The sequence below is a fragment of the Cyanistes caeruleus genome, chromosome 3 (assembly GCF_971803275.1).
Source record: "Cyanistes caeruleus chromosome 3, bCyaCae1.hap1.1, whole genome shotgun sequence".
In the NCBI taxonomy this organism is placed as follows: domain Eukaryota; kingdom Metazoa; phylum Chordata; class Aves; order Passeriformes; family Paridae; genus Cyanistes; species Cyanistes caeruleus.
Window position 1 is genome coordinate 47,270,633 of NC_141703.1, and position 23,130 is coordinate 47,293,762.

General features: G+C 38.5%; 2 long non-coding RNA genes across 2 annotated transcripts; one reads left to right on the forward strand and one right to left on the reverse strand.

The window, feature by feature from the left end:
• Nucleotides 1–519: 519 nt before the first annotated feature.
• LOC111926378 (uncharacterized) lies at nt 520–2,569 on the reverse strand. Its single transcript, XR_002862899.2, has 3 exons — nt 1,902–2,569; nt 1,509–1,714; nt 520–1,399 (listed from the first exon to the last, which is right to left on the reverse strand). It is a non-coding gene; the product is annotated as an uncharacterized LOC111926378 (long non-coding RNA).
• LOC147654135 (uncharacterized) lies at nt 2,123–18,798 on the forward strand. The gene is made up of 4 exons (XR_015284512.1): nt 2,123–2,315; nt 4,573–4,645; nt 13,782–13,829; nt 14,399–18,798. It is a non-coding gene; the product is annotated as an uncharacterized LOC147654135 (long non-coding RNA).
• Nucleotides 18,799–23,130: the final 4,332 nt, after the last annotated feature.

Consider the following 23,130-nt stretch of genomic DNA (forward strand, 5'->3'; position numbering starts at 1 on the left):
ATAAGCTTTTCCAGTGGTTAAAACAACCAAAGGAAACCCAAGAGAATCAAACCAGGAGCGGGTCTTGTGCTTACCAGGAGTGAGTCAGTGAATATCTTTCTGTGGGGAAAGAGACCATGAACATGAATGCCTAAATAGATCAGCTCTATCTATAAATTGTATTGATTTCAAATTCTAGAAGATGAAAGTCTACACAGCTGCCCTACTGTGATTGCTATTTTTTTCTCTGCATGTTTCTTCTGGATGCTCTTGGAGAAAGAGAAAAATCTTTCAACTACAGTAATCTAGTCTTCACTGTGCAATGACTGAAATAGATATTGTTTTGTCACTTATAGGTTATTGCTTAATAGAAAGTTGTCTGAGCTAGTTTCATAAGATTGGGTGATGACATATCTGAATGTCACTTATCCAAATCATGTAAGCAGGATCTGTATCTTAATAAAGATCCTCTGTGCTGGGTTTGAGTTTCCTTTGTGTTATAAACTATGTTCTGATGCATAAAAATGAATAATTTAGTCATAATTGTACCACCACAAGTTTATTGTAAACTGAAGCCACAATTGCAATCTTGGATGCCACAAAAAAAATTGCTATAAAAATTTCTAAATAGTTCTTTCTTCAGCTGCAATAACATACCATTTTGAATTACCAGATGTTAAAACTCTATAGATTATCTGACAGCGAATAGTATATCAAAGGCAGTTCAAAAGAAAAGTAAAAATTATTTTCATATTTTAATCATGTCTGCAGATGGGTTAGGATAATCTGTCATAGTTCAGAAGTAGAAAAGAAAAGAAACAGGCTTGATGTAACTTGGCTCAGTGGTCTGTTTCAAATATGGTTCACACACAATGGGAAAAACAAACAGGTCTTTGCTTGAGAAAACAGATGCAGCAGGCAAGTGCAAAATCTTACTCTGCTTGTTTCAAAGAGAAAAAGCAAAAAACAAGCTTTTTAACAGAGAGAGACAGATCACTCCAAAAATTCCACGTAAACTTTTATTTTTTTGAGATTCTTTCTGTACTTCCCCCTTTCTCTTCCCCCCCCCCCCCAATCAACAAACCCAGATGTTCACAAGAATACACTGTGTTCCTCAGTATCCCCCACATCCTATGCCATGCAAGTGCAAGGGGAGATGCCTTACTGCAGATGCACAGGAATTCCTCCTGTTTGATTGCCGTGCTACAAAGTGATGTACAAACACTGTGCACCTTTTATTTCTGCATGGGAAAAGCTTCATGGACTGAACCCACTTCAGAGTCCCAAAGATGTAGAAATTCAGTGCTTACAAAAACTGTGACTTCTGTCAGCTTTGGGGGTGCACGTCCTGGGTCCTTGTCTTTTTAGCAACACGATGCTCCTCCTTATTTTGGCACAACACTGAAATAAAGAATGGGATCTGGAAGACAGAAAAGAGCCTTATACTAATAAAAACTTCAATACGTAATTATTATCTTCCTTTCTAATTTATTAAAATTATAGGGACTGGTGTTTCAGTTTATACCCACCTGAGCATAGTCACGGTCATCTGCTTGCCCACTTTTATCAAATATATTCATTCACTGACACCTACTTTTTTTTTTTTCAGCCAGTCTGCGATTTAAATGCGCAATCACTTGAGTCTGCAGAAGGCAGCAGGCTTAGATTTTCTACACAGCATCACCTTCAGCTAGTTTAGTTACGTGTGAATACCTCTTAGCACCCTTCAAGCAGCCTGTATGGAGGGGTTTAAAGCACCGAATTAATCAGGAAAATTAAAAATAAAATAAAGTAAAAAAAAAAAAAATATCCCCCAAACCAACAAACAGAGTAAGTGGCAGGGGTTGGGGGTAGGATGGGGAACCAAAGTGCCTGACATTAGGGGGAGGGGGGAAAAGCAGTGCTTCACGATAAAGAATAACCTGGATGTTTACTGTGCCGAGAGCAATGCCTGCGCGGCTCCCCTCCCCAGGCCGGATGGCTCCACAGCTCAGTGCCTTGGCTTAGGTGCAGTTGGAAATGCCCGAGAATGGCTCTTTGTTGATTTTCGCCTGTGCGAGAGAGCCTGGTGTTGCTGCTAAGCGAAGTGCTATTGAATTTGCTCACTCAGGCAGAACACTCGACAGGAAGGAAGGAAGCAGCCATTCTTTCTGGTCCTATTGTCTGGCCACCAGGCTTAGGCAATCAAACAGGCCTGTGGCCCGGCTGCGGCTCCCGCTCCGGCCGCTTCTGGTGGGCCCGCCTGGGGAAGGGGGGCAAGGGGGGACGGCCTTCTCATGGCGTTCACTTTGTTTTCCCTGCGCTCCTTCACATCTTTCCACGGCTCAGGGCCTCAGGTAGCCGCTCCGCAGCCCTCCGCGTTTCTGCGGGGGAAGGGGGTCAGGGAAGGGAGGGGTGAGGGTGGCCGCAGGTGGGGAGGAGCTGCTCAAAGCCGCCTCTGGTCTGCCTGGGTGATACAAGAAGGTGTGGGAGCAAACTGTGGGAGCCTGTGAGGAGTCCTCCCAGTGCTAGGACGTGTTTGTGCCACCGTCAGAAGGCGTGCTCGGAGCTGGGGGCTATTTAACAACACATTCATCGTTCGGGCTGACAAAGGTGGGAAAGGCTGCAAAGGAGCAAACCTGCCTTTTGAAAGAGGCTCGTTCAAAAATGTAGATTTCTGATTCCCCCGTCTGTATCTCAGTTAGCTCCCTCTTCTCCCCAGAGAACAGGAGAGAATGAAAAACAAGGCCAAATGGACTGGTTTTGCGAGGCAGAGTGCTGCAAGCCTGGCCTTGGCTTGTAGTAATGCTACGGGGTCAGGGTGAGTTCTCCTGAGGATTCCTGACAGAGGAAGTGCAGAAAGGGTAACTGGTCTAAACATCCAGAACGAAAATCTGTCTGCCACTGCATTTTACCTGACCCTCTTACATCCCTGCAAGGTTACAGCACTTCCAGTCTCAAATCAGGTGGCAACCATAACACTGCAGTGTGGATTTTGCTATGAAGCCTATTTTGTTCTTACAGAAATGTGACCATAGCCCCCTACTATGGTTTGGTGGCTGGATGACAATAGATGCAGCCTTTTTTTTTTCCTTTTTTTTTTTTTTTTTTTTTTTTTTTTTTGTGTGTATGTGTTTTGTTTGTGGTGGGCTTTTCTCAGACAATAAGATTCAGTGTGGTTCAGGTATTAGGTGTGTCAATGATATCATTCTTAACGTTGCATGACCGATAATAACATCAATAGATGGTAATATCGCCCTGCAAATCTGCAATGAACAGTGAGATAGTAAAGCCTGGCAAATGCAGAGGCATATACTTACACAATGCTATTTCTGCAAGCACAGGGATGGTTTCACGGTGGTTTAAGTGACTTCAAATCCAAACTGCAGTGCTACCCTCCTTGCTGGTGTCCCCAGCTGCATGTTCCAGAACTATCCTTGTGGTCAATGTTATTGATTCAAGTCCTGCTTGTTTGCAAGGCGTGGACACAGGTGGAAACAAATGACAGTCCTCAAGCCTGATCCCCTGGTCACTGCACAGAGGTCGGCGTTGGCAGAAAGGGCAGGAGGGAGCAGGGGAGGCAGGCAGAATGGGGAGCTGCCACAGCTTAGGCTCGGAATGGTGGATATTGCCTTTTGGCATGGCATCATGCTGAGACACTTCAAGTGCTATGGTCGTAGCCAGAAACATTTGCTTATACCCAAGGAAGCCAACAGTCTGCAGTTGCATTTTGTTAACTTCAACAGAAAGGCATGGGTTGCTTTTAGAAATTGTGGCCTTGGAGTATACCCAGCTGCCCACTTTTGTCTTAATAAAACCGCTGATCAACCTGCTCACACCTATCCTGGTGCAAATCTAAAACAACCTTGATGAGTTAATGGAATTATTCCAGGTTTGTCAGTGCAACAGCAAGAAATCAGCATGAATGAGACCATTTTTTTCCCTTTTAATGGAAACAAGTAGGAATTACTAGAACAGAGAGTAATTTGTAGCCAAGAAGAGCTCTTGAATTTGGATTTTATTACAAACTTGAAACTTGGGCCAGTTTTGGTGGGATTTGTAAACGCTTTCAACAAATGTGGGCTGAGTTTCAAGTGAGGCTGGGCTCCGTTGTACAGGAATCTGGGCCAAGGTATGGTTTTGAGTGGAAAGCATATGAAACTCACTGCATTTTCCTGATTTAGAGTCTTGCTTTGAAGTACTTGGTCCATTCAAACTCAGAACTTAAAGCAAAAACCCACATGGTGTTAGTACACTGAAGCCAAAACTATAATAAAACATTCCCTTGAAACCCCATGATTCAGAGCTAGCACAGATCCAGATAGTCCTTATAAGATGCTACCAAGGTTGTTATTTAGCATATCTATTTCTTAGTTCAGAACTTTAAATACTCTTTATTGATTTATATAATCTTTACTGATATATAATCTTTACTGATAAACAAAAATTTAAATAACCTTTACTGATTTCTGTATTATTGAAAGATCTTATTGTAAGGGCAGCAGTGGGGTGGAAAGATTCAAGATTATTACTTTTGTTAAGACCTTGTCTTATGCATGTATAAATAATAATTTTTTTTTTTTTTATCTCTTCCTAAATAAAATATGTTCTTAGTGACCCTACTCTATGGGCTTTCACCATGTTCAGAACTACGGTGTCTGAGCCTTCCAACAGTGTGTGAAGCAATGTGAGTAACATCTGTTAAATGCTGTTTATTGTCTCATCCTTTCCCTCGAGATGCAGCATGTGCAATGGAGTGTCTTGTTCTGATTGGGTGGATTTTTGGTGTCATGATTTGTTTTATGATCAAGAAACCACCTCTTTGAAAATGTCTTATAGGAGAAATGAGTTATTACTGGTTACAAGCTGGAGGGAAAATTTCCCTTGAGGTACTAATGACATATTTCTTTCTTTTCTTCCTCTTTTTTTGTTGTTGAGAGACATTTTCACTTTATTGCAACAGTCACATACACAAGCTCTGTTCACATATTCACAAAGCTCGACAGAACTTCTTTCAAGCATTTTTATTTGAACACAGCCTAATGCAATTAGCGTTACTGCCCAGCACACCTTTGATAGCACAAAATGTGCTACAAGATGACTTCTCTCTCCTTTACTGATGCATCAAAATTCCATATGAGCACCCACCCAGAGACTCGGCTGGCTTTTGCATTTCCAGTTAACTACCCTGAATCATAAAAGTCTGGGAAAGGATCTGAGAAACGTGTTCCTTCAACTACCACAATGCTTCGGCAGTAAGGCTGAGTTTGCATTACATGTGGAAAATCATGTGTTGGTTCGTACTCCTGTGCAGATCTGTTAGGCATTTCTGAAGGGGGCTGGCTGCCCCAGCTGCCTGCCTGTAGGACATGCAGAGAGCTAATGGGAGGTCTGCATCTGACTTGCTGACAGGATCAGGCCCTGGTGCTATAAGCAATCAAAATATTTTGGGTTTTCATCAATAATCCCAGTACGAAGGATCTTCTTTCTTGCACAGATCTGTAATTAATCTTTGGCTGCTTTGGCTGTGATCCCAATGGTCCAGGCCAAGAGGAAGTAGGGACAGGGCAGTCAGAATAGAGGTCACTTTTATACTTCATCAAAATCAAAGAGATGGCCTGAAAAGTCACCTGGAAGAAGGAACTGAATTGTTCTGAAGGTGAAAAAGAGAATGAAAAAAGGACAGCTTTGGGGATGGCATGATCAAAACTGGCAAGTCCTGTTATTCCCTTCTGCATATAATGCAATGTGAAATAGAGCAACAGTTGGTTTTAAGGATATTAGAACACTGGAGAACACTGTATTACGTAACTGTCATAACACAGTGTCTCAACTAGAAGACTGATTTGCCATTATTTCACCTCATACACATATTTTGCCCACATACACTGGGTATTAGAGCTTAATTTTTGAAAAAAATCATGCTTCTGGAGCATGCATGCCAGATGAAATGCCTCTCTGTATCAAAGCTCTGCAAAGTGGAGGAGGAATGAAGAAAACATCATGTTCTTGATTCCTCCAGCCAACGTACACTGGAGCCCAGCTGCCCTAACCCGCACAGCCTATGTGCAGTCAGAGCATTGATGAAGCAAGTACGTGCTTGCTCCTCTCCCTTTCCTTGACCTAACAACTTGCATAGGGCAAACCCAGGTCATAACAGAGGCAATGATCTGGCCTGTAAAATTTCTTTGGACAGAGAAGTTAATGCTAATTCAGCATGTTTCAATTTGCTGAGTTCCGCCAGGGTGCACATGAATTTTAACAGAATTCCCACATACTAGATCCTACGTTGTGTTGTGGAGTTTCCTCAGCACAGATAATCTACACCTAGTTTGATAAAAAGCTGGTTCCATTGCTTTTTTCTCATTGCTGTTTTGATGTGAAAACAGTGGATGTCTGAGGTGCTTTGGTTTCTTGTCCCACTTGTCCCTTCCCCCGTATGGATTCTAATGAGTTTGTTAGCTGTCATATCTTGGAGATTAAGCTTTTGTGCAAGTTTTTTTTTTCAGGACAGACATGTGTAATGGGGCCCTTTCAGGCAGAGAACAAGTGTTCCTTAATGGCCGTACACAATTTTTTGGCACGCATCCATACATTGGCAGTATGATCAAGCATATCCCAGCAGACAGTAGAACGGAGATAGTTGTAGGTATACAGAGGTATAGAGATCTTGGGAACACAAGGAAAATTACGTCTCTGTTTTCTTTGAGGACCTCCATCAAGACTGAAGGCCCATGGCAAATTGTGATCCTGATTTCTCTGGAGTCAGCCTAAAAGACTCTCTGGAAAATTCCATACAAAACAAAAGGGGTGCTTAGCTGCCTCACTGACAAATTAGCTTATCAGCTGGAGAAGTTTTGATTTGCACTGAAATTCTCTGTTGGTTACTGAGAATCTCCCATTTAAAATTAATGACCTCATAGCTGATGAATGATGAAGAAGAAAAGGAAGTGTTCTGAAGACCAAACAAAAATCATCAGGTGAAAGGGTCTCTCTGTGATTATGGAATAAAAACTAGTCATTAGGGCTTAAAAAAAAAAAACAAACCCCAAACAACTGGAGCTCTTCTTCTCAGTGGTACTAGTGGTAGATGTGTTCTTGGAATAGAAAATTACTTTCCCCCCTCAGGATCTGTGGTACTATAAAAACAGGTCCCTTCAGAACTAACTTCCAAATCTGCTAACATAATACTCCTCTGAAGAAGAATAAGAATGTTTGGTTTACAGTTAATTAAGGGTTTTGGGTCAGGAACTTGAAATCTATCCATTAGGGTATGGTTTGCTGGTTAAGGAGTCATAAGTGCGAGTACACTTTATTAAATAGCTTGAAAAAGACTCTGTTTAAAGTATGATAGATGCTTTGGTACATTTAACAATAGATAAATAAATGTTGAAAGGAGAGAGGTGTTTCTCCTTGGCAATAACTAGATGTGTCATTTCTTTGGAAAAGTGTATTTGGCTGTCACCTGTGCACTCCTTTTCTCTCTCTTAACTGATTTGAGGATGGAGGGAGGCAAGGTAATGATAAAAGCAGAAAAGCAGAGCAAAATAACATGGGAATTTATTGGTTTTCAAATCCTAAAGGAACTGTTAAAGAAAGAACTGAATAGAGCACCTACTATTTGAAGCTTTCTGAGGTATGATGGAAAGGCTGTATTAAGTGTCCACATCCTGCCAGCTGGGACAGTCATTTCAAAAGGAGGACATGATCAGTGGGACAAATGATAAGTCAGACATAACCACAAAGAGGGAAAGGAACTTGTGAGGGAAAACATAAAAAGAGACATATTCAGGTGCCAAATCTCAAAGCTCCTGTTGTGGCTCTGACCCCAAAAATGTCTCTCCTTTGTTGCAGTGGGCATAGGCGGGGGGTAGAGAGAGAAGCAGCATCCAGACAGGAACCCTGGAACTGCGAACCATTTCTTTGTGAACAGAGTAGTGTTATAGACAGTTTATCATTTCCAGGACCATTCTTATGTTAATTCCCCAGACTTAGGGAAAACTTCAACTCCTTCCCTTGCTGAATGGAAGCAATCCTCCATCAAGAGTTAATTTTAAAAAGAGAGCAAACAGAAGGACTTCATGTTTGGCAAGCTTGGAGTTAGAACGTTCCCATATACACATACACATTTAGAAGAGAAGTATCTTAGTATTCATGATACTTGGTGATAGAGTAGCAAAAAGCTTTCAATTAAACATGAAAAACAAATATCACAATTTATCTCAGTTCTTCAGTCTTTTATATGCTGAAGATACTTTTTTGTGTGAGGTTTTGTCAGGTTTTTCACACTTTTTGGGGTTTTGGTTGTTTATTTTTTTGCCTTTTTTTTTTTTTTTTTTTGTGAATGTCTTTCATTTCAAGTTACCCTTGTTCTGGGTCTTTTTTTAATTCCCTTTGGCCAAAGCATTTCTGAATTTCTGCCAAGAAGTTACTATGTAAAGCCTGTTGTACTCAAGAGTTGGATTCCCATTCCTGGAATCATGACTAGCAACCCCAAAATAGAGTGCATTGTTGTTTCAGAGGGAAAACAAGAGAGGAAAGAAACCTTAGGAACAAACAGAGAAGGATGAAGCCAAGCGACAGTTACAGACTCTTCAGAAAGCTACTCTTCAATTAGACATTTAGATTGGCTGCTAAGGAATCTAATCTGGATGGTAGGAAAAACTGCATTTGAAGTACAGACAAATCATATAAATTAATGCTATTAATAGCTACCTATTTTTGTTTCCTGTCTACTTGTATTTAGAAACCAGGATCTTTGCAAACACTTGAGGGACAGGACACTTTGGAATGTCCTGTTTCTCCTGTAGAATGCATTTTTGTTTCTGAACACAAAGCATGACTTCACCACAACTACATGGCAAATTCATTCTTTCAGGAAGAAAAACATGGAACAATCAGTGCAAGGGGAAAAAAAATAGAGAGCATGCTTTTTTTTAAATGGTAGAGTAAGAAAATGAGCTAGCAAAAATATTGATATATTAACAAAGAAATACTGAGAATTTACAAAATGATTCCGTGCTAAGGGAATCTTTCAGTGAACATTCTTTGCTAAAGTAAGTATTTTCAGGAAACATCTTTTATTTAAGTGTATTACAGAATCCTAAGTCAAAAATTCTGTACCCAATTGTCATTTCATCAATTTAATAAGCTCTGCATTGCTTTTTGCTGATTTTTTTCATATGGAAGTTCAAAATGTACAGGTATAGCAGCACTTGATCCAATAATAATAATCATTATTAACAGCAGAAAGTTTAAAAACATGGAGAGCTTGACTGGAGAAAAGAAAAGAAACTTTGGGCTAGGAAAGAATATTGTATTTATGACACACAAGTGAACAAGCCTGTTTCTGTCCTTTTTAGTAACTTCTGATGAACTCATCAATTCCCTATAATATACACAGAAACAAAATCCTACTTTTGCCTTAATAAAATATGATTAATATTAAGATGTTCATATGAAAAAACTCAAGACCAGACAAGAGAAGACAATGATTTTGGCCTTTGCTTTCAGAGGGTGTTAGCACCACAGTGTTAAGCTTGAGAACCTGTAAAGGTCTGAGTATAGAAGTGAAAATCCACCCTGGGAAAGTTCATCTCCTTTAAAGTCCATCAGAATTGTGCATCAAAGACCAAGTACAGCCCAAACTCACCAGCTCATTTGCAAGCATCAGCCTGCTTTATTAAAAAAAAAAATAAAAAATTAAATTATATTTGTGCATATGTGCAATATAAAGTCTATATTAAAATCCAGTCATAAAATATGTTAGGATTCCCAGGCTCGAAGTACATGGTGAGGCTCTAACTATGTAATGGAACGCGTACTTTGTCTCTCTGCTTTAGGTAACTAATGAAGGTGAGTAGTAGCACCAAAGATAATATGTACTATGTCAGGACACAGTCAACAGAACTGAATGAGTGGCTCTGAGCACATAGGAAAGATTTTAATAGTTGAGGCTTAGCAGACAGCAGACAGCTGAAATTATCAGTTTTGTGCTTGCATTAGATGAACTGAACCTCTCCTGAGCTAGACAAGTTTTCACAATGACATTGTAAAGAAATTTTTTAAAAATTCTGGTAAAGATGTCATGAGTATAGGAATACATAAGTTTTCTTTTTCTCCTGTAAAGGGGTAAGCAAAAGGTGGCTAAGTGGCCTAAATATAAATTCAGTTTATGACTCTACAAAACAGAATCCACGTATAATACAGAAAGATTTACCAAGTGGATCTACACAAAATATTCCTGCAAGAAGCATTATTATGGAGGTGTGTGGCCAAAACACAAAGTCAGACAGTACCACTGAAATCAGATTGCAGGGGGCACACTCTTTTTCTAACCCATTTTGGTGCACACAAGTACACATGTGTCTTGAAATATCAGAATCAGAAAGTAAAATTTAGAATGTTACTATATGCAAAAGCAATGCTAAAGAAAACATTTACCATGTCCAGCTTACAGGGCCAGACACTCATGCATGGTATCAATCCAATTTGCTTATGGCCCACAAATAAAAATCTCAGATATTTTCAGAAAAATGTTAGGGCACTTGGTGCTGCATGATCATGAGGAAAGGATGTTCAGGCAGTGGTGACACTGGTTAAAATTATGCTTGGTGTGAGTTCACAGACAGACACTCCCTGATTTAGCAAAAACTTGGAGTGACACTTTTTTTCTTAGGAATGACAGCATGCTACAAGAATGTGGAATTGAATGTAACCCAATTCAGAGGGAGAGACTTTTCTCCCCCAGAGCTTTAAATGCTTTAAGTCACAGAACAGGCTAACTGGCTTGTACTATGCAGTGCCTTACTATGCCCTGGTTTGGGTCAAACCTAAGTGTATCACATTCAGTTGACCTGTTAGATATGCCTCACACAGGTGTTGTGTTTATGACTCTCCAAACATGGAGAGTCAAAACAGGGCAGATGTGGACAATACAAATACTGTCTTTCCCTTTGTTCTGTTGAACCTGGCTTCAACAGCAACTGTAATGGAATACAGCAAGCATATATCAAATACCAAAAGCTGGACATTGGTAACTTATAGGTAGATTACAGGAAAAATCATTCAAGTTTTCCACAAATAGTCTCAAAATCAGCATGGTTTTATATTATGAATTCAACTCCATGAAACCTAACTGTAGGACAGACTACCCAGTTTCAGTCTGATACTCATGACTCTTTCACAACTTTATTTCTTCATAATACTCACTTTTGAAATGTAAAGGATTCATAGTAAGGTGAAGGAGGACACTAGAGATTTGATGCAGTATGTGCAAGTGGAATGAGAAATGTCTCACATAGACCAAAGCAACTGAAGTATTTGATTGAGAATTAATGGAATAAAAAATAATTGCGAAAATTTTCATCTGGTAACTGTTGGTAATGATAAGAGACTGGTAATCATGTGTCTTAGAAAATGTGTTTCAGAGTATGCAATATCATAAAAATGTTCAAGGGAATTAAAAGGAGAAAAAAAAGTTTGTATCTACTATAGATCAATAGACAAAATAATGAACTATACAACAGTGCTAATATAAAAGGCACATTTAGCACAGTTATTGATCTCTGAGATAATTACACTGTACATCAAAAGAAATTCAATTGTATTCATGTGTTACTTTGTAAACAGCATTAGCATAATTTGGACATGTATTCTTACAGCAGGAAAAAAGCTTTCAAACTAAAATGTATATAAACCACTATGGTTTTGCTTTCCCAGATCTGAAGTATGCATTACAGCCAAGCAGATATAGTCTCTTGCTGATGTGGTTCTAATGGAGTTATAAAGACATCAGTATAAATGTACTTACAACTACAGGCTACAGTTCAGTCCACCCAATTTTTTCTCCAAATTTGTACTTACAACTTAAGCATCTTCAAAGCCCTTTTTATTGCAGTGACTCTTGCTAATAGAGGGAACATGGGTGTTAGGGGCAATCTATCCCTACAGAGTTAATGCTTGGTTAAAACTCAGCCACCTAGTTTTGTGAATGAGATCTCATATCACTTACCATTTTGGCAAGATTAAAAAAAATGCAGTTCTTAACAATCATAGTTGCATAAGGCAGCAGATAACGAGGCAAAAAGATCTAGGAAGAAATTTGTTTTGTCAAGGATGTTGATGCAAAGGGCTGTATAGACATTCAAGATTTTTGAAGTCCTTCCCATCCATAGGTGACAGAAGAAAACAAAATCCTTCTCAAAAATGCTAAAAGTTTTATGTGCAAACAGCCCAGCTCCTTAAACCCAGCAGATTTCCCCAACAGCCTCTTCAGGGCAGTTATTGTGGGAGGTGAGACTCTTGTGAGACCCTACCCCCATTCAGCTCTGGGATCCTCAACACAGGAAGGGCATGGACCTGTTGGAGTGAGTCAAGAAAAGAGTCACCAAGGTGAGTAGAGGGATGGAACATCTCTCCGGTCAGGGAAGGCTGAGACAGTTGGGATTGTTCAGCCTAGAAAAGGAAAGGCCTTGTGGTGACTTAATTGCAGCCTCTCAGTACCAGAGGGAGCCTAAGGGAAAAATGAAGAGAGACTTTTTACAAGGGCATGTAGATACAGGACAAGGGGGAATGGCTTCAAACTGAAAGAGAGTAGGGTTAGATTAGATTATAGGGAGAAACTCTTTGGACTGAGGGTAGTGAAGCATCAGAAAAGGTTCCTCATCCCTAGAGATGATCAAGGCCAGGTTGGATGGAACACAGAGCAACCTGGTCCAGTGGAAGGTGTCCTTGCCCAGGACAGAGGAGTTGGAATTAGATGACCTTTAAGGTCCCTTTCAACCCAAGCCATTCTATGATTTTGTGGATGTCAGTCCTGTTAAATTCTGGGCTTGAAAACATGGGTCTCCGACTAAGCTGTGTGCAGTTCTTTCCTAGGGATGATACAGTTTCTGTTTTTCTCCCGAGACATATTGATTTTCTCTCCGAGACAAGCATTCCAGAGAAGGATTGCGTCAGCCACTGCATGTAGGATGAGTTGAAAAGCAGCTTTGTCCTATGGTGCTGTCCCTCCACAGTCAGTTCCAGTGGGGATACCCACCTCCTTTGGCATCCTGAAAGGCTTGCCTTTCACACAGGCCATCATATGGAGCTTCATGCATCATCCAAAACAGAGTGTTAAATGTGTTGTCACAGCAAAAAATATGGAAAGTCAGATGTAAAGCATGAAAATATATAGTTGAGTTTCAGATCAATGTATATAACATAGAGAATGCTTCTCTGATTTACTTATTTGTATTTTATATTACTGCATTCAATAAATCTCTCTGTTAATGAAAACTGTAAAGCACTTCCAGATGGGCACCCTTCTGAACACAAGAATGGGCTGAACCTCACAGCTTTGCAGGGGAATTCAGGTTTATCTGTTGCAGATGACACAGGGCATTTTCCCTAAACTTGTCCCAGTAACATGCTGGGGCAAAACACAATAAGAAATACAATTATCAGCCCCTGGCTGGACAAGGGTTCTAACATTTACATATAATTAAGGGTGTGGTTTGGGAGGGCCAAGGTAATCAGGCACTGAACATTATTAAAAGAGCAAATCCTTTGCTAAAGCCATGTAAAACATTTGTGTAAACTCACTGGCATTGTAGTAAGAACACATCACAACATTGTTAAAGATCTTGATTCTTTGCCCCTGAAAGTGCAAAACACTTCATGGGTCATAGAGCTTGGGAGAATGTTCTACAATAGTCATATGAAAGAAAAAAGGATTGTACCTCAGCTTAATTTTATCTGAATTCCCTTTTGAAATACTCAGGTTCAGATGTAATAGGAGATTCATTACTGGCCTATTTCTTTCCTTTCTTTCTATACAGCTGTTTTAACAGAAAAGCTGCAATCACAGTGAACTTGGAGGAACACAGGTATGATAAGAAGATTATAAATAAATTATTCTGAGACACCCACATATATTAGTACCTAGACCTCTTGAAGAATTTCTGGAATTTTCAGGATTTAAATAAATAAGCCTTATCCTGGCCTGTAAACATCACTGGTAAGCAAGACAAGGTGGGATTCACAGAATTCAGGTATCTGTGTGAGGCAGTCACCTAAGATTCCCTTTATAGGGAAGAGAGAGAAAAAGGTGCATTAAGGATAGGAGTCATTTGACCTATTTTCACCATCTATTTTAGGATGGGATGAATCATACTCTAGAAGTGCTTATTTTATTTCTCTGAACATAAATGAGAGCACAGAGAGACTACTTCAGACCTTAACTACATCTACACTATGATTTATGGTGATTGAGATACTGACGTCTATATTCTGTGAAATTATTTCCAATAACATCCACCTATGTTGGTTTTCAAGTAAGCATAATAACAAGGTTCATTTAGGAGAATGTCATACTTCCAATACAAAAGAAACTGGGAAAAATAAGAAATAAATGAGACTAAGATCTAATCAGGTGCCCATTATATTTTACATGCAGAATAATTGATTGGATTAGTAACGGACCTGAAATACTAGAAGCAAGTCTGATGGCAAATTCTTCCATCACTGAGAAATCTTCCTCTGACAGAGAGCTACAGTTATATGTGAACATATGATTTAATTGTTTATAGAAGCAAAAGCATAACATGGGATGTCATTTGGGATTTGTTAAAAGGAAGAATGCAGAGGCAGAAGCTGTTCTAGCCTTATTGATACAATCCAATGTCAAAACATAAATTAGTTGGTGACTGTAATGGAATCTATGTCTTACACTGGTATTACAGTAAATAATTACAGTATACTGTAAAAAATAAAAACAGGGGAAGCCTTACATTTGTGTGGTATATAAGTTGTATTGTATGTATTAATGTATAACATTAATGTATAACATAAATATATTTATGAACCAATCAAGAAAGATCAAACAATTAGGATATGGAGAGTTCCAGTTTCCATTCTTTTCTTGAGAAATTCTGTTTTGTGGAACAGGTGGATACTCTTCATGAATAGCATTTCTATTTTAAGAGCATATGTATGTGGTGGTGGTATGTGTTTCATGAAAATAGAAAAGACCATGCCACTCTCCATATAAAAAAAAAAATAGTGATGTCCCACATTGCTGGTGATCAGTTTGAAGTTCATATGGCTGAAAATGTTATTTATTTAATGCTTTGGTAGGAGCAATATTTTTATTATGTTTATTTTATAAAATGTTCTTCAGAAGACACTAAGTAGAGTTAACCTACTCTTCCTGCCCACTCTATTTTCAGCATCTGAAGTTCTTGGAAAATTTCCCACAGCCATACTTTGCAGTTTTCCAGATTTGTGTCTTGGCATTGACACCTCTATCTTCAATTTATATATTCTATAGTCCTCATGTATATTGAGAATATAAAACTTCCAAAGGTTTTTTTCAGTTGTGGCGGTTTTTTGTGGGTGTTTTTTTTTTTCATGGATTGCTGTTTGTTTTTGTTTGAGGGTTTTTATAGTAATGCTATATTAGCAATACTGTATATTAGCAATACTGTATAGCTTAGGAAGCTATAACAATAGCTTCCTAAGAATGCATGTATGTCTGAGATATCCAAGTATCATAGAAGTGCAAGCCCAGACATGCTAAGCTCCTTCCTCCCCTCAGGAGCACCCTCTGGTCTGCAGTGAGAAGTAGCATCCAAATGTGTCCAAAAGTGAGCTCACTTGCAACCACATTGGCAGAAGTCAAATTTCATTTTCGTCAGGGACTCCACCGGTAGTCTCTGAACCATCACCCACCGGCCTCTGTTTCAGTCTCTCTCTTCCCCTACCTCTCTCGGTGTCTCCAGTAAGACTCATGGAGTTTCCCTCCTGGTACCTGGGCTGTTCCCTCCCGCAGGGCACTGATGGTGCTGGTGTCTGCATGCTGGGAAGGGCTATGGTGTGTCCGCAGCACCAGGCAGCTCCGTGTCACAAACCTTCTCTCCCTGGCCCAGTGGTTTCAGCACAGCTTCCCCCATCCTGACACAGTCATTACCTGAGCTCTTGTGGTTAATGTAACCCCAGTGTGTCTCAGCCCCCACAGCGCTGGCTTGCCTCCTTAAGATTGCTCCTTAAAGCCCCACTTTCAGCAGCTACCTTTCTGTCAATATGCTCTAGGCTGGCACCAACCACTTCTCCTCACACCTGTGATTATATCAGGAGATAAAAGACCAAAATAAATATTTACAGTGTACATGCAAGAAGAAAAGGGCTGTTTTCCCTTTTCTGTCATTGATTTCCTCAGCTCCCCAGTTACTGGTCCTGCTCTATTTATTCATGATACTGTGTCTAACTTGGACTGCATTACATGGGCAAAAGTCCTTGCTGCTTTGCTGTGGTTGTTTGTGCTAGTGTTGCATATGATAACAAAGAAAGGGGAAAAAAAACATGGAGAACACTCCAGATGAAAGCAATAGTAAACACACAAAAATTGACTGAAAGAACAAAGTAGCAAAAAAAAAATACTATTTAAATGTCCTTTTAAAAATCTATTAGGTTTCACGTTCATAGTGCCTTCTCAGAACAGTATGTGTTATCCTTTAACCTGCTAGGCATGCCAAAAACCCCAAAACCCTGTGTAGAAAACACCTGATTAAAATTAGGTTATAAATGCTAAAGAAGTAATAGCAGGCTTTTGTTGTTGTTAACAGGGTTTCTCATTTTTCTCCTAAGTGATTGCAGAATTCTTGTTATGTATAGAAATCTAGATATAATGGTAAACAGCATTTCAAGATGAAAAATCTTCTTTTTCTTACACTTTTAAGTACACCAAAATTTTCAGAGCAATTTGGCTTAACTCTAGCATCTTGTATGTGCTCTAGAAAGCTAGGTATAAGAAATCAGGCAGAACCTGATCCTCTCCTCATGTGGAGACCAATAAATTTTCTGTTTATTGAGAACTTCTGTGTCCCCAAATCCCCCAGATACCCAGAGTACTGACAAGAATAGGCTTTGCAAGAGACCCCACTGGCCCTACTGGGTTCAGAACTGAGTAACAGCTATCAGGAAATAAAACCATGCTAAAAAAGCAGAGACATTTATATACTATTAAGTGATGGTTGGTTCAGTTTCATTTGTTTAAACTCTGAAATATCTTAAATTCACAAGTTTGCAAGATGGATAGTGGGATACATTATTGGCAGCATAGATGCTGTGTCTTGCAAAGAAAGTCTGTAAAATGCTTGCTGCCAGAAGCAAGGAAGGGCACAAGGGGATGGCTTTCTTTCTACCTGCATTCCTTGCTCCTTTTTTTAAACACCTACCAACAACATCAAAAAGCATACTGAAATAAAGAGACATTAATGTATGACTGGTCTGACATTCAGCATTCTCATCACAAGGAATGAAAACCTTTGAAAGCTAATGGCTTGCTCGGTCCTAAAGGAAATGCTTCCTGAGTGGGGGGAGCTGCATCTTCCTGCCTTTGCTTTTAACTACTCTGGGGCTAATGGAAGACATCGGTTTCCTGCTCTGTCAATCTTGCCTGTCAGGCAGACATTGAGTTCACTTTAATCAAAGCCACAAACTTTTAACGAGATGCACACAGAAGGTGTCTCCCTTGCTTGTACAAATGTTCTGTACCTTTTGAATCATCAGCTGTTCACTTTGTAGGAGGACCAGATGCTGAGGAGGTGAAATCCTCCTATCATTCCACCAGCTTCAATAATCCTGTTGATTTGTACCAGCTTATCTTCTCTCTGTGACATTTCTCATTGTGACATTTTCAAGCCTCTCAGGTATATACATCTACAACTGGAGAAAAAATCAAACTTCTTCCACTGAAAACAAAAAACATACTTCTGAGGTATTATTTTAAAATAAACTTGCTGCTTTTCTCAGAACTGCTTTCTGTCACTGCTGAATTATTTTCTATTATTTTCTATTATTTTCTATTTAATATTTTTAAAAAATGTTTTAAAATTGTTCCTGATTGTTGGCATCATATTTTAATGTTAAAAAAGGAGATCTATTTATTTGGATAGAACTCCATCAGTCATTGAATCACTTGGAATTCTTTCTATTTGGGATATTATCAGTGTGACCAGAAATTGAGGACATAAATAATGATGGCAAACAAATCTTGATGTAAGAAGGCAGATAAAATTTTGTTCCTACTCATATGGCACTGCTACCTTTAAAATTCCAGAACTGAAATATTTAAATCACTAAACTTCACATGTTATCTGTTTCAACTCTACGACACAGAAAAAATCTCTTAAGACCCTGGGGCACTTGTAACTTGAGTATCCTACATGTCTATGGCTTAAGTCTTTATAGATTACTTACAAAGATCAGATAGTGCAAAGAAATTGAGAGTAAAACATGTTCACTTTGATATTGTTTTCATACAAAATGAGAAAAATTAAAGTTTCCTCTTTGAAAACCACATGAACAGAATATAGGTTGCCCGCGTTATAAAAACAGGAGAAGTTGTATTACAAATATGTTCTTACAAAGAGCTCATCATTTCAGCCCTTTTTTAGTATTTCGCTTTTAAATTCTTATCTTTAAGAGAAAAAAGGTAAGAAGAAAAAAGTTCCAAAATGTTTTAAACTACTTAAGCAGAAAAGCTACAATAAAAATTAACAGAGGGGTAAAAAGTCTTTGAAGACCTCTTTGAGACCTCTAACATTTAATCTTTTTTCATTGAATAGCTAATAATCCTGATTTAAAAGTGCAGAGCACAAATGACATCTTACATTTGACAAAAGAAAAAAAAAAGTATGGAAATGTTTTTCTATTTCCATTTTCAATGTCATATTCATAATAATCATAACTTCAACCACAATTTTTGCTACTCGTGATTTAGCAAAAGCAAATACACTTGCCTCCCCCAGTTTATCAGGAGTAAATATTGCATATCAAGCACACACATAAAATAAATATCCGGTCAAAGGGACGAGATGGGAATTGTTCTGCCAATTAGTAAATTATTCAGTGCTGGTAATGTTGCAGCTATTTAACTGTTGCTAATTGCCCAGCTATTTTTACTGAGTAGCAGGAAGAAAATAAATAAATAAAAGATGCTCTGAATCACTTGTCTGTCTGAACCAAACCATCAAAGTGCACTGTTGTGTTAAAGTTAGTTTCTCCAGAAATATAAAAATCTTCTTGCTGGGAACTTTGATTGCTAATGGCTTCTGATCTCTAAATGCTTATCCACATGTGTACATTTGCTCAAGTAAACAGTCCATGAGACTGTGCCCATGAATAATGTGACAGATACAGAAAAGTATCCTTTATCCTGACTCCATTAATGTTTACAAAAACCTCAATGTCTTGAATTCTGTTGTTAAGAGGTAGATAAATTTTGATATTTCTCACATTAAATTTAATGTCACTTTATGTTCTGTCATTGAAACGGACATTGAACATTTAATACAAAGTAAAACAACATGGTCTGTACCTTAATTCATTTTCATATTTTCTGAATGTTGAGGTTCTAAGCAATATTCATGTGAATTTGTTTCTCATTGTAGATGATTTAAAGATCTGTTAAAAAAGGGAAAGTTGAATCCACAGCCATTCAAAACATAAATGCTAGGCCAGCATTGACCTATGCCACTGACATTTAATCTGTCTGATGAAATTTAAATATATTTATTTATCTTTCCTTTTGCTTTTTGTTTTGGAAAATAAAGCATACCAACACTCTCCCTTGCTAATTTTACAGTTTTCTTTGTGGTCAGTACTACCTTTTTCTCATCCTACTTCCCTTTCCCCAACCTCTACAACTACTCCTTTACCCTACCTGAGGTTGCCGTGACCGCCAATCTCATGGTTTGTTTCCTTACCCATCATCAAGAAACAAAATAGTTTTCTTTAGAAAGTGAGCTGCAGGTACCTGACTTCAAAATGAGGCAATGGAGCCTGTGAGGTGACAACAGGAAGGAGTGCAGGGAAAGAGGACCATGAGCATATTGGATTGGGTCAAACCAAATTTTATTCCCTGGGAATCAGTTGATCCTATCTTGTTTGTCCCTAAGTACAAATGACATTGAGTGTTTTTTTTCTTGTTACTCCTAACAACTCCCCATTTTTGCTGAGCTCACTTTAGTTAAGAACTACTCATGTGAAGGCATCTGATCTCATCAGCAAGAACATGGACTAAATAGTACTAGATTTGTGAAGGCATATTTTCCCTGCTTTTCTCAATACTTACAAGTCTTTTTATCCAAGGGCCCAGCCACCCTATTAAATGCCCTAGATTATTGTCTTGTCACAGCTGCATGCAACCGCTAAAACTCTTCCTGCCATGCTACTCAAATGGCCATTTAAAGCCATTTTCCAACATTCAGTATTACCTGTGAGATCAGTGATGGTAACAAAAAACATTTTAGTCCTTGGTAGCCAGTTCAAATCCAGAATATGAATCTTGTAAGGCTGGGTTTATGAAGTGATGGAAGGAGGTAATGTCACTATGATCCCAGTGGAGAGGTGTGTGTGTGTGGTGGGACTGTGGATGTTACTTGGCACTCATTCTGACTGTCCCAACAGGCAGCCCCAGGAGTAAAATAATGATCTCCTCAATGCTGGTAATGTTACCCCTGAGTAAAAAGATACCAACAGGGTGATGTGAGGAAACACATGCTGTTTGCTTTATGCTGTATCTCTGCAAAGCTTGTTCTAGCTGCAAACACATACCTACAGTGAATCCTGGAGAGGATAAAAGAAAACCAGATTGGGCAGCTGAGTGAAAGCCTCCTTCTTTTCTGCCGCCATTAAGACAACGGAATTAATTTGAAATAGGTTGACTTACATGCAAATCAGTAATGCACAAGGTAATCATATAATGCAAGGAATGGAAATAGAGCAACAAAAATTGCTTTGGATCCAATATTTCATTTGAATGTAAATTAATCTTGGTGATCTTTTAGTACACAATATACCAAGAAAGGCAAAGAGTATATTAGATTACCTACAGACAGTCCACAGCCATAAAATGTTTAGAAGAAAGCACTCCTTATGGCACTTCCACTTTTTAGTTCTTCACTGACTCCATTAAGATACAAAAAAAATAGAATAAAAATGTTTCAGTCTAACAATGAAATCTTTGATGACATTTAATTAAATAAAAAGGGACACAGGCCAAGGGAAATATTACAGTATAATATCAGAACAAATTAGTCCTGGATTTAACATTATTTTGACATGAGAGAGAAATACATCAGGGGAAGAATTTTTCCAAAGTACCTTTTCACTTTTGATTTAAATTTAGGATGCCTAAACCTACTGCTAAGGAAACTCCTGTGGACATGGAGCTTGCCTTGCACTTCAAGTTAACCAGGATCAGATGCCTATCAGTAGCACTATTCTGCTGTGAAAGTTTGCAAGATTCAACCTTTGGTCCATATTTAGTTAAAACAATTCTTTACACATAGTTTATATTCAGGGTTGAATCAAAATGGCACTGCAAATGTAATCAAAAACAAATGTGGCTCATAGTAATTGTCATCTACTGCTATTTTTTGTCCAAAACTTGAATAAATGTCAATGCTATATGTGACATGAGTTATGTATGGCCCTTCCTGAGAAATATGTATAATTTCTAACTGTGCATAGTTAGCTGTACAAGAAACACATTTCATGTTTTTATTTGATTTATCTCTTCCGCTTGTCTATTTGTTCCTGTACTGACTCATAAATTTTTTAACAGGAACAAATATGATAAGAGTAATAGGCGAGGATGTGTATCTGCATATGTCTCTATATATGCATGTAGTATATGGACTCACTGAGACTATTTTGGCTGCTGGACAACTTTATGTGTTATTAATCAGGCATTAAATTGATTTTGATTGCATTCTTATTCTGGAAGGATACTCTGGAAGGATAATTCACAGATACACATCAGGCTTGTATTCACAGAAGAGCAAAATGGCTTTATTGAGTATAATAATTTATCAAAGTGCAACAGAGGCACAATTATGTGCCTGAACCGTGATTATGTATCTCATGTTCTAAGGACTATTTCTAAGTGCTTACCCTTTTTCATAAGAGTGAATGCATTCTAGAGATAACCCTGTTAATAGATGTGATTAATTTTACTTTCCTCTGTAGTTTTTAACCTCTTTAAATGAATAATGATGGAAACTATCTAAAACTCACTGTTGTGAAAAGGATTACTTCTACTGACCTATGCAGGGGGAAAATTTGCCAGTTGGGAGGAAAGTGGGAAGTGTAGAGGAGAGGAAAGACCCCATTTTAAATGCATTGTGCTCCTATAAAGTTGAGAAATTGTCCGTGTCTCACGAGGGTCTCACGATAGTCACACAGCCCCTTTCCACATCCTCTTCCTCCTCCTCATCAGTGTTGAAACAAACAGCTGCCATTGTAGCCAAATCACTCCTGGTTACAGTCTTGGGCTTCAGGCTTGCCCTCGGGTACGCGTGTACATCTCATTTTAAAAAGGGCCCTAATGAGATTGATTTTCACACTTACTTTGCACAGTTAAATTCTGAAATATGCAGGAATTGTGAACATTTGGCATGTCTGGTAATCAGTCTTTATGGAACACAAGTACCATGAGGAAACTATTTTAATTTCAGCATTATAACATTAAAACTCCTATGTGGTCTGTAGGGAATAATTTAGATCAGGAAACATTTCCTTATCTATAATATTGATGTCTACATCTAGCCTAGCCATTTTAGGCTCCTTTTATTGTCAACAAGGAAACATTCCCAGACAATGATTCTGCTGACCTATTTATATGCAATTATTTTAAAGGTAGGATGAAAGTTAGATGAGGTTGATCCCACCTGTGGTTTTCCAGTTTAGGGAAAAGTGGGGTTTTTTTCCAGCTAAAACTGGTCAGTCTTTCTTTCATTTCTCTTTTTTAAATTTCCATTTACTTACTACTACAATACTCAGATTGTGCTTAGTGCCATACAGACACACAAGAAATGGCCTTTTTTACCCAAAAGGTTGCAATTTATTTAAATAAATAAGCAGACAATAGTCCATACATTGTCTTTTATATGCTGGCGTGAATTGCAGTTAACAGTACTGGAGAGAGTAAAACAGCAGTAAAATGATTTATCACAAGTTAGTATTTTATAAAACCTCTTGATTTACCATCCAAATACTTCATTTCAACTACAAATAACTTCTTGCACAACCACTGGCTTTAAGTCCTAGGAATGTGTATGTACACGATGAGATAAAAGGAATTATTATGGTATTAACTGTAGGTAATAAAGATCAAAGGTTACC